At 33.7% G+C, this 12,464-nt stretch overlaps 1 pseudogene across 1 annotated transcript; it reads left to right on the top strand.

Moving 5' to 3' along the window:
- The first annotated feature begins 1,545 nt into the window (after nucleotides 1-1,545).
- On the top strand, nucleotides 1,546-2,561 carry LOC307176798 (protein SET-like; annotated as a pseudogene). Its single transcript has one exon. The product of its transcript is annotated as a protein SET-like (transcript).
- The last annotated feature ends 9,903 nt before the right edge of the window (nucleotides 2,562-12,464 follow it).

The following is a 12,464-nucleotide window of genomic DNA, read 5'->3' as shown; positions in this document are numbered from 1 at the left end:
GGGCCTACCAGCTAAGAACCTTTCCTCTTTGTTAAGAAGCAATTTTGGAGGTAAAAAGAAAAATAAATGGGTGACCAAGGCAAACATAAAACTCTTTTCCTCTCACTTTATGTGTTTGTAAACACATAAAGGGTATAAATAGTACCTGATGTTGTGAGAATTGAATGAAAAAATAGTTAAAAGTTAGATTACACAATGCTTATTGTAAATGTGTAATACATTTTAGCTTACTAGGAGCAGCGGGATTACAGGGACTTAGTTTATGCTTCCTAGTGTTTTATGGGAAATTTAATATTTACATGCTTTAGTGATGTTGTTAAGCTATCTAGAAAGAAAATAACATACCTTGTGTTTGTATTGAATTCACTTATTTCAGAGAGTTAAGAATGTCTCCAAATTCAGCTAATAATTGAATTATTGAAATAAAGACCCCTCATGGGCCTCCTAATGCTATTCTTTACCTCATACTCCTCCCTGCCAGGGCCAAAATTCCTGGAATGTTACAATTGTCAATGATTCTCCCTTAATATAATTGGTTTCTATCTCAATTTGAATTAAGCATTTGTGTTGGCTGGCATAAATTCAAAGGACCAAATGATTTCTTTTCTGAGAAAGAGCAGAAGATGTGACATAATCCTCAAAATAAACAAAATGATACTTTCTTGGCAATGTACAGCTACTTGCCTGGTAGAATAGTGATAATTAAGAAAAATATTTTCAAAGATCCACTTATTTCTTAGAATTTTATAAGATCAAATTATATCTACTTTATTCAGAAATAAAAATTCACACTGAATTAACTAAAAGTACATTTCAGCATATGTTAATACCAAAACTAACTCCATACAAGTATGGGGAACTCAAAAATACATTTGGATAACTATAGTATAGACTACATTAGGAATGCATTGACTGCTGACCTCTATCTTATGTATGTTTGCTCATATCAAAAGCTCACCCAGCCTTGTCCAATTTTAAAAACACATGGCATATATTTTTTCCACTAAATTTTCAAGACTGCAATAAGGTCTAATAAAGCTATACATGTAAAAATAATGAAATATGTTGACCTTAGACAATATTGGTATTAAAACAGGTCAAGGAATATTTCTGACTTTGAAAATATATAACATATGCCAAAATAGTACTTTTCATATATCAATCATCATTAACTTTCTCTTATCTTTTGTTCCTCACATCTAATCAGTTATCTATTCTGTTAATTATCATTACAAATTTGTCCCTTTTTTGCCATTGCCAGCTTAATTCAGATTTTCATTATGTCACACTTGAAATCTTGTAGTTATTTTATAGTTGCTCTTCTTCGCTCTAATCTGTCACTCCATTTTAATCTGTTTGACTGGCTCTTATCAGATTAATTTTCCTAAAATAATAATTTTATTATCATAATTCTCTGATGAAGGCCTTTAAGTAGTTTCATTGTTTTGGCTTCACTCAAACTTCACCTGTGTCCTAATTTCTTTTGTGGATCAAGCAGACATGCCTGTGGTGGATTTTGGAGCCAGACAGACTTGAATTGACAGCTTGGTTTTGACTCTGTGAGATGTGGTTGAGTTCTTCAGGGTCTCTAAACATTACCTGCCTGTCTGTTAATTAACATGGGGAGAAAAATGTGTGGCTGTTTCAAAGTATGACTATGAGAATTAAAATGAAATAAGGTGAGTTTTCATGGCTCCCAAACACCAGTCTTCACTTCCACCTCAAGCGAAGAAACCAAAGAAAGTGAGACTGACTCCCACCTCCAGGGCAGAGAAAACATCTGCTTCTCCAAACTTGCAGAAGGAAGAAAAAGAATAGCAAGAAGAAATTGAACATATTGATGAAGTACAAAATGAAATAGACAGAACAGATGTAATGAACAAGCCAGCGAGAAGAGTTTGAAAGTAGAACAGAAAAATAACAAACTCCGCCAACCATTTTTTCAGAAGAGGTCAGAATTGACTGCCAAAATCTGAAATTTTGGTGTAACATTTGTCAACCATCCACAATTGTCTGTACTGTTTGTGCAGGAGGGTGAAGAGACACTGCATTATTTGATAAGAGTTGAAGTAACAGAATTTGAAAATATTAAATCAGGTTATAGAATAGATTTTTGTTTTAATGAAAACCCTTACTTTGAAAATAGTTCTTTCCAAAGAACTTCATCTGAATGAGAGTGGTGATTCATCTTCAAAGTACACTGAAATCAAATGGAAATCCAGAAAGGATCTGATGAAAAGTTCAAGCCAAACGCAGAATAAAGCCAGCAGGAAGACACAGCATGAGGAACCAGAGAGCTTCTTCATCTGGTTTCCTGATCATTCTGATGCAGCTTCAGATGAGTTAGGAGAGGTCATCAAAGATGACATTTGTCCAAATCCATTACAGTACTACTTGGTTCCTGACGTGGATGATGAGGAAGGGGAAGAAGAAGATGATGATGATGTTAAGAAGAAGAAGGACTGGAAGATATTGATGAAGAAAGGGATGAGGATAAAGGTGAAGAAGATGAAGATTATGAGGAGGAGAAAGGAGAGGAAGATGAAGGAGAAGATGACTAATGGAACACTGATGGATTCCAACCTTCCTTTTTAAATTTTCTCCAGTCCCTGGGAGCAAATTGCAATCTTTTTTTTTTCTTTTGACTTCTTGTTTTTAGTCATCCTGTTTTGAGGTCTCTTTTCTCCTTTATACCATGGTTCTTAACTTATTTTGGGGGGAAATACCTTGAGCAGAACTCAGTAGAGAAGAATCTCTACACTTTTCTGTTCCAAATTCATTTTTATCCCTTCCTGTCTCAGCAAAACTTTATGGAATCAACACCACCATGCTCCGTGGGAAAAAACCTCCTACACCCTTAGCTCTGCTGGAAGCTGGAGGGTGCTAGGCCCCTGTGAAGTAGTGCATAGAAGTCTAGCTTTTTTCCTCCATTCTCTGTATATTGGGCTCAGAGATTACACTGTGTCTCTATGTGAATATGGACAGTTAGCATTTACCAACATGTATCTGTTTACTTTCTCTTGTTTAAAAAAAGGAAAAAAAAACTTAAAAAAATGGGGTTATAGAAGGTCAGCAAAGGGTGGGTTTGAGATGCTTGGGTGGGTTAAGTGGGCATTTTGACAATATGGCTTCTCCTTTGGCATGTTTTAATTGTGATATTTAACAGACATCCTTGCAGTTTAATATGACACATTTAAAATCAAATTATCTCCTAATGATGACTTGAGCCCTGCCACTCGATGAGAGAATCAGTAGAACCCATAGGATCTCAGTTGCAATTGACATTCTTTATTGTAATTTTGTTCCTGTTTATTTAAAATTTTTCTTTTCATTTCACTGGAAAGAAAGACGATGCTCAGTTTTAAATGTTAAAATTGTACACGTTGCTTTGTTACAGTCAAACTAAATGTGTACACAAAGGATTTGATGTTTTTCTCTCAGAATGGATATTCTTAACATGACTTTCCAAATTTGACTTGTATAAAATTATTGTAAAACTTTGTCATCCTAACTTAGTATTTTTTGATACACAATTGCAGGATGACCCCAGGCTATGTTGATTGGGTAAAGGAATTTGAATCAATGTATTAATGTTTCCATAACTGGGAACCCATCATGGGTACAATTTGCCATCAGTTTCTGAAATTTTTCACATCATTCAGGATTCCAGATTGCTGAAAACTCCATTCTGAATATGTTGTACCTTTGATTTGTATCTCAAATTGGCATTTCAAAATATGGGCTTTTATTTATCTGGATATAATAATAGTGCCTGTCACCACCATCAGACAGACATGGTGCTCCACTGTTGAGTCAACACACAACAGGTCAATTGTTAGATGTGGTCGAGGTGGCCAAGAAGACAGGCTTTCAGAGTAAGAAGTCCATATTGGCGGTTAAGAAACTCAGGTTAGGTGTACTTTTGTCTCAAAATACCAGCTCTTTAGCATATAGCTCTCAAATGAGACCTGTCTGTGTGGATCTGGATGAGATGATGGACTCTGCTCTATTTGCTAAATGCCATTGTGCATAAGTAACATTTTGAGAAGCTACCTAATGTGTACAATTTTTAATGTTGTAAAAATATAGTAGCCAAAATTAAATGCCACTTAACTTTTTCAGAGATTAATTAATGGAAAACCTGGTTAAATTCAAAGATTTTTGATGTATAAAAACTTTATAAATGAAACTATTCCATCAATAGGCAAAGTGTAATGAAAACCTGTCAAGATGGATAGTATGTAATTTCTGCACAGGTCTCTGTAGTAAATACACCACTGTATACCGGTCAGGAATCTTGCTCCTATAAAAGAACATAAAGATTTAAAAAATACAAAGTAAAAAAAAATAATAATGCATAGTCTGGGTTCAGTGCCTGGTGAATAAATACATATTAACTATCCAAAGTATAATTTGACCTAAAATAGAAAAGATTTATGTAACTCAATAATGTTTAAGAAGGTGGCCCATGTTGGCAAGTGATCAAATATACCTGACTGGGGCTTTTGCCCCAGTTTTTGCCTCTAGATTTTCTAGTCAAATCACTTGACTCTAACCCTTCCCTCTCAGGGACCACCACTGATCCTACTAGAAAAATCTAAAGCTTATGGATACTCTCCCATGTAAGAGGTAGCCCACTCAGACCTTGAGAACCACGTGGGGACTTTTCACTCTTTGGTTTCATAACCCCTCCATAATCTGGCCTGACCGGACTGTATCTTGTTTTCATTTCTTCCCAATGTCCAGAGCTCCACTAAATAGATCTTTTCATTCTAACAACTTTGACCATTTTCCCATCTGTTGTGGACTGAATGTTTGTGTCCTACCAAAATTCAGAATTCATATATTGAAACCCTAATACCAATTTTTCATTTTATAACACATAGGTAATGAAGTACATTTCTGTGAAGAAAACTTTGTTCAATTATTCTTTTCCTTTTTTAATATTAAATAGAGAATTATGAGACTGGTGTGTGTGAAGTATGTTACATATTACTAAATTTGTATTTAGAAAATTTTCTGCAATTTGTACTTGTCAAACTTTAACATTTTAAAAATCATTGGTAATGTGCTATTTGAAACAATGCTTTCTCTACTATTTTATTTTAATTTTCTGTAATTACAAATAATAAAAGCTAATAAACATTTTTGGCATATTTTCTATACAGACTTTAGACTGTTCTTTCCAGATCTTCTCACACAAAACTTTTATTAAAAATTTAATTCCAATTACATTGAGCTTAAAAATGAGTTTAGAAATAATAGATATATTTATTATGATACCCACTTATTCAAGTTATCATTCATCAAAGATTATATTTGCATGCCTAGAAGTGTCTACATATTTGTGGTTGCTTGCTCCTAGTGTGTATATTGCATATTTTATCCATGCATGACATCCCATTCCAGTTCTTGAAATTATCTGAAATATCTTACATAAATACTTTCAACAAGGATGAAATAAAATACATTAAAAGTAGGAATTAAAAAGTTATGTTTCAGTCTAAGAAACCAAATGTACAATGCTTCACATGTCTTTATGAACATTTTTAACAAGGCCATAGAGTAGGGTCATTAAAGAATCAGGCCCTAGGTTATTCAGGTGAATTTAAACCCACCCCTACTACTCACTGTTCATAATTTTTAGCAAAATATTTAAATTCCATCAGGCTTTTTCTAATTCGTTACATGGGAATAATAAAGGTCATTAGCCTGTTATTAAGGCATCTTAAGTCTTATAATGAAGACTAAATGAAATCAATAATGTAAAATGATAGAGAAGGAACAATCAATAGGGTTTGGCTATTAATATTATTATTGGCTTATTTGTCTATTTCCCTTGATCTCTGAATTTTCTACAGGAATAGGAGCCTCTATCTCTTCCATCCTTAATGCCATTTGATAATTATAAAGCTCTTTACCCCCTGGAGTGAAGTGAAGCTAACTTCAGAATAGGCTTTTATGTCCTGACTCAGTCAAGGGACTATCCTTTGGATAAAACTAGTACAGTAAAGTCTCATACATTTTCTGGAGAAGGATTATAATTTACACTTTTTACTTGAAAATGCATAGAGAAAACTATAAGGAACTTGATTTAAAATGTTCAGAAGATTGAAATATATTAGGTTTCAGAGAAAACCTAAGTATTGCTATGGCTGAGGCCAGAGTATTTTTTATTTCCAAAGCACAGCAACAGGTTTCTTAAAGCTACTTCCTAGATAGGATGACAATGGAAAAATCAATAAAAGTAATTCTAAAAGAACCACACAACATGTGGTTCAAGTATTTAGTTCCTGGCTGATATAACTTAATTCAGAGTACTTTTGTCCTCTTTTCCACGCTGTTTCCAACATTTTTGGTTGAAGTTACTTCTAGATATTTTATGTGTATTTTTTAAGTGCCAGTGAAACTAGAATGCATAAAGGGATGTTCTTGCCCTTGAGAAACTCACAATCTAGTAGAGAAGTCGGATCAGTGAAGAGGTCATCCCAACACAATATCTTAAAAGCTGTCAGAGTTAATAACACTGTATGTGGCTCACAAAGTATGGAGCAGCTTCTCTCCTGTGGTGCAAATGATAAGATTTCACAGAGGAGGTGACAACTGAGCTAGGTCTTCAAAGATGAGTAAGAGCTTTTTAGGCAGAGGAAAAAGTTAGTCCTCTTGGCATATAGTGGCATTTTACTTAATCTTCTTGAAAAAAATACACATATGGCTTTCTTGGAACCTATAAGAATTACATGAAATCAGTGATATGACACAGATAATAGTTATAAAGTTTGGCATGAGTTGAAAATAGAGAAACAAGCTTAAGATATTGTATAGTTTAATTACATGTAATCAAAACAAGCCCACATGAAGATTTCATTTGGATATAATATTTAGATACTCAATATTAGCTAATATTTAAAAAACTTTTTATTGAAATAAAATATCCATATACAAATATGCATATGTCATCATTCTACAGCTTGATAAATTTTCACTACCTGAGCACACTGTGTAACAAGCAAACGTGCTTGTTACAGATCAAGAAACAGAAAATCATCAGCATTTCTGAAACACATCAGAAGTCTTTCCCATTATACCTTCAAGTCATCACGCAGTTCCCCAAGGCTATTGTTATCCAGAATTCTAGCATAGGTTGGTTTCATATTTATTTTTTCACTTGATATAAAGGAAATCAGACAAGATATATATATTCTTGTGTGTGGCTTCTTTCACTCAGCACTTGATTTGAAATTGATACATATTATTAAGTATAAAAAGTGATTGGTTTATTCCCATTGTTGTATAGTATTTCACTCTATAATTTATTCATCATTTTTACTTTCAATTGATATTTATGTAGTTTTAAGGTTGAGGCTACTCTGAATAGTGCTCCTATGAACATTTAGTACTTTTTTTTTAGTTGCCATATGAATGTGTTTCTGTTGAAAGTATACTTAGGTGTGAATTGCCACATCATGAGGTATAATTATGGTCACATTAATTTGACCTTTTGCTTCAGGTTTAAGCTTAATTTGTGGAAATGGATATAGTTAGAGTTTGGACAGAAAATGGCCAGGAGATCAATACTGGCAAACACATAACTCTCCACCTCTCCTTTCCTTGTTAAATGAAGTAACAATTTCTGTATATTGAATTATCTCCCAAGGGACTACTTAGCCTACACAAAACTAATCTTCTGACTGGTCCATTTTATAAAATGCAGTTTACAATGTTAAATGGACCCCAAATGGGATAAATTAAATCTCTCCCTGCCTAATCTGCCACTACACCAAAAACATGCTATTTATACAGATATAATAAATATGAAACCAGATGTTTAACAATATTCCAATGTGTATTAGGAAATAAATTGTGCAGAGAAACAAACATGAAATATTGTTGAACTTAAAACGACTGAGAAAATGGAGACCATATTGCTTTCTTGTAAATTATAATGAAGTGTTCTTTTAAAAATGAGATTATTTACTTGTACCCAGGACATATTTCTATAACTGAACCCCAGAAGAGATTCAGCTTGTGCTTGTGTTTTAAAAAGAGAAATATGAGTTACTATAGAGTAACTTCTATAGGCATATAATGTTTTATATAGCTACATTGGTAAGTAGCTAGCAAGGTGATGTAAAAGCAGATGAGAGAGAGAGGAAGGATAAGACCAGATAAAATGAAAGGTAGAAAGATGGAGTAAACTGGAAAAGTGGCAGAGCCTTAGGAAAAAAAAAAGTACTGTTAGAATAATTATTACTCACCTACTACTTTAAAGATTGTGTAATGGTAGATTTTATTAACAAATTAAAGCAACATCTGCTGGCCAAAATCACAAAATCATTTGGGGAAAAAGACATTGCAGTAAATGGCTTGGACACAAAACAGCAAGGGATGTGCTTTAAAAAAGAAGGATAAGGTGCAACGGGTGCAGAAGGATAGGAGGTAACAAGTAACACCTAGAGGTAGGAGGACGCCACTCAACAGTTTTTAAACATGTTTACAGAAACTTTGCAAGAAAGTGTGTGAAATGCTGATAGAAACCATGTCATGGACAGTGGAAAGTGACAATCTAAGGGAGAGAATTTCATCAATAGTCTACAGGGGGAAGAAATCTTGGGTTTGAGTAAGAAGAATGTTGTGAGCTTTAAAAATATTTCTAAGAGTAAATTTGGAAATCTGTTTCAAAATGTAACCCTCTTCTTGGTGGGTAGGTTACATCTAAAACATGAAGCTAGAGGAGGAAACACTGAGGTGTCATGTTGACCATAACACAATCATCTAAAATGGAACAAATTGATAACATCTGTGGCTTTTTAAAAGTATATGAAGTCAGTATTTCTAGGCCACCTATTTTCAAGGTAAATTGATTAGAGGTTGAACACGAAGATGATAATGGTATGGAAGCAGCAGGAATTACATGTCACAGTAACAAGGGAAGAAAATGAATTTTTATAATCACCAATTATTACATTAATGAGGAAATTAATCAAATATGGGAAACATAATTGGAAAACTAATGAGTGAGTATGATTGACTATATTACATGGGGAATAAGTTAAGGCACAGAATAGGAGGTTTTAATATGTTTAGTATTAGAATCTTATCCTGAATGGCAGCCTTCAAGAAGGTAAGACAGAAAAATGACAATAGCTAAGAACTAAATGTTGATTTTTTTCGATAATTTCAGGGTTTATTAATGGTGGCCTAACATATACTGATACATGCCACAACTGCTTCGGAACATAAGTTCTTTAAAGAAAGGGATGGTGAACCATTATGTCTAGGGTCTGTCACAATATTTGATACAAACCTGACCATCTTGCAAGAAATATAAGTCCACTGAGGCTAACTTAAGTAAAAATTTGTCATAAGGCCATGAGGGCACCTCAACGAACCTAAGGGGAAGGAAAATATTTAGTATTACTTTGCATTTAATAATATACTAGAACCAGGACCTGACAAAATTTCAATGTTCTCTCTGTATCTGTCAACATTGTTTATCTACATTTATAACTAATTATTTTCTCTTCGCAGAACAGCTTTCTTTATTTCTGTAGTTTTTGTGATGAAACATACTGCTGCTGAGTCGTCTTGATTATCCATGTAACAGGAGCATTCAGCCCAGGAGAGATGAAGTACGTCTTTTGCAATACCGACTTGAATTCCCAGGAAGGGGAATGAATAAATGTGATACAGCTGCCCAGTTCTGGACCAACCAACTGCAGCCAGGGGTGCAGCATCAGATGGGTGCAGCATGGTGCCTGCCCAAAGAGCAGGGAAGGGACGGCTGTTCGGAAATACCTACAGTGACCTACATTTCTCAGTGTGGATATGTTGAATGTATAAAAAGAAGGTCATATTTGGTTCTCCTTTAGTGACTCATGTATTTCTCCTGGCGGGACATTTTTAGTACTTGAGATATTTTAATAAAAAAAAAATAATATAAGAGACAAATTTATTTAGGATTAAAGGAGACCATTATTAATTTTCTTTTATTCTCAAACTATACTATTTGACAGAGAATAATTAGATGATTATGTGTTCAAACCCCACCTCTTCCACTTATTAGTTTTGCAGGCTTTAGATACACCTTTTCCCTCATAAGACACATTTCCTCATCTGTAAAATGGAAATAATAATTAGTAAGAATAAGTATCTCATAGCATTGTTGCGTAGATGAAGTAAGATATTTCCTGGAAATCTCCTAATATAGTGCCTACCATATGGCAAGCATGCAGCTTGTATTGTTATTACTTTTATTCTATTAGACAATTTTATTAGTTTTCTATTGGTGCTGTAACAAATTACCACAAACTTAGTGGCTTAAAAACAACACAAATTTGTTATCTTACAGGAGGTTAGAAGTCTAAAATAGATTTCACTGAGTTCAAATCAAACTGTCAGTAGGGCTGCATTCTTTCTGAGGGAATTGGGAAGTTTCTTGTTTCCTTGAATTTTCCAGTTTCTAGAGGTCAGCCACCTGTATTCCTTGATTCATGACCCCTTCCTCCATCATTAAAACCAGCAGTGTAACACCTTCACATTTCTTTCTCAGACTCTGACACTCCTGCCCTCCCATGACAAGGACTCTTGTGATTTAATCGGGCCCAACTGGATAACCCAGAATGCTCTCCCCACCTAAGATTCTTAATCACTTTTACTGAGTAAATCAGCATATTCACAAGTTTTAAGATGAGGACATCTTTGGGGAGCCATTATTCTGTCTGCTAATGTCCTTCTTGACAGTAAGTCCCTTTCTACAAAACTTACTCTATGGAGGTGTCATTTAGTTCTAAATCAGCTTTTGGTCTACAAGTTTATTTCCTAATTGAAGAGAATAACTGAAGAAAAATATGAATAAAGTCAGTTTTATGAAGAAAAAACTAATAGAATTATAGATGCTGGCATTTGACTATTATGAAAATATTTCTCATACATATATTCATGAGTATCTTTTGATATTATGTTAATATATACAAAACAAGTTGTAGGGTGGTATACCATGTTGCAGAAAATATTGTTTTACCAAAGTACTTCTCAATTACAATATGTTCTTTATAATATATTGTTGTGTGGAATTAAATTACCAATGCCCTATATTGCTTAAAGCAGATCAAATTAGTTGACCAGATATGAACAATAAAAACTATTCTAGGCATATTGCCAACACACATTTTTTTTTAATTTCACTTAATTCTGTTAAAATACTTTTAGTTTGAAAGAGAGAGGGTATTTAGAAACTCCAGCTTATCAGTTCCAGAATTGTCTAGACCATATGAACAAGTCTGCAATCTCCAGTAATGTTTTTCATTTCTGTCCTTTTACATGCCATGTAAAACAATTCTGCTCTTGAGTGAAGAAAACAGAGACTCTCTGGCTGGCCCTTTACAATTAAGGCAATTGCTGTTAGATGTGAAGCAAAATTTAAAAGCAAAGTTTTTATTTAAATTGATTAGTAAAAATGCATAGTTCTAAGATGAATTGTTAGTTTGGTATAACTTTTTTTTTCATTATTTATGTTTTATGAGCTGATTCTAAATTTTCATTCAGATGCTGGATAAATCAATTATTACCCAGAGGATGGCTCCTACTGCAACACAAGTGTCTAGAATGTAATGTTTACTGGCCCTCTCAGGTGAGCCAAATTTTGACTGGCTTTAAAGTTTAAGCTTAAAGCTAGTTTGATTTGATTTAATCTTAGATTATTTGAAAGATCATTGATTTTTCTGACTGTGACTTTTGTTTCCAATTTTGACAGTGTTTTGTGATGTCTTTTCCACAAAAGGCACTCCACAAAATAAAGTTGTGGTAAAAAAGCCTTGCTTGAAGGTTACCTGACAATATCCACACATGACATTTACTTTAAAAGAATTCTGTGAGAAATAAACAGCCTTGCCAAAAGGAAAATAGCTCTTGAAAAAGGAAAAAAAAAAAACTGCTATTGAAGATAAGCAAAAAGTATAATGAATGTTACAATGTCTGAAAATTACTGCTCCATTTATCAAAGTTTATATGGCAGATGAAGAGATAGTAGATTAAAAGAAACTACTTGTTTATATGCACAAAGATGCCAAATTTAGTCTCCATTTTCTTGTGCTAAAACTTGATTAAGCTGTCCTAGATATACTCCTTTCTGAAGGTTAGAAAGGCAAATAAATAGTGGGGTAAAGGGCTATGTTTGATGACCTGGACAGTTATAATGTATGAATATACAATAAAATATCATTTATTAAATTAATTCATAAAACACAGGAGCCCATTTTGATTAAGAAGCCAAAGAATAATATTTAACTAAGAATTTAATTTCTGAGTAGACAATTTAATCACCTAGTTGACAAATGATTCTAAATTAAGCTTTATTAATAATTCAATTCCAGTCACAATTTTTTGGCAGACATGGTGCTAGGCCCTGGGAATAAATTTGGAAAGGAGATTGAGCTTCTCCCCTTCTACACGAACTAAAGTCC

Source organism: Stenella coeruleoalba (genome assembly GCF_951394435.1).
Source record: "Stenella coeruleoalba genome assembly, chromosome: 18".
Taxonomy (NCBI): domain Eukaryota; kingdom Metazoa; phylum Chordata; class Mammalia; order Artiodactyla; family Delphinidae; genus Stenella; species Stenella coeruleoalba.
Note: the sequence above shows the minus strand (reverse complement) of the source record. Positions and strands in the feature narration are given on the sequence as shown.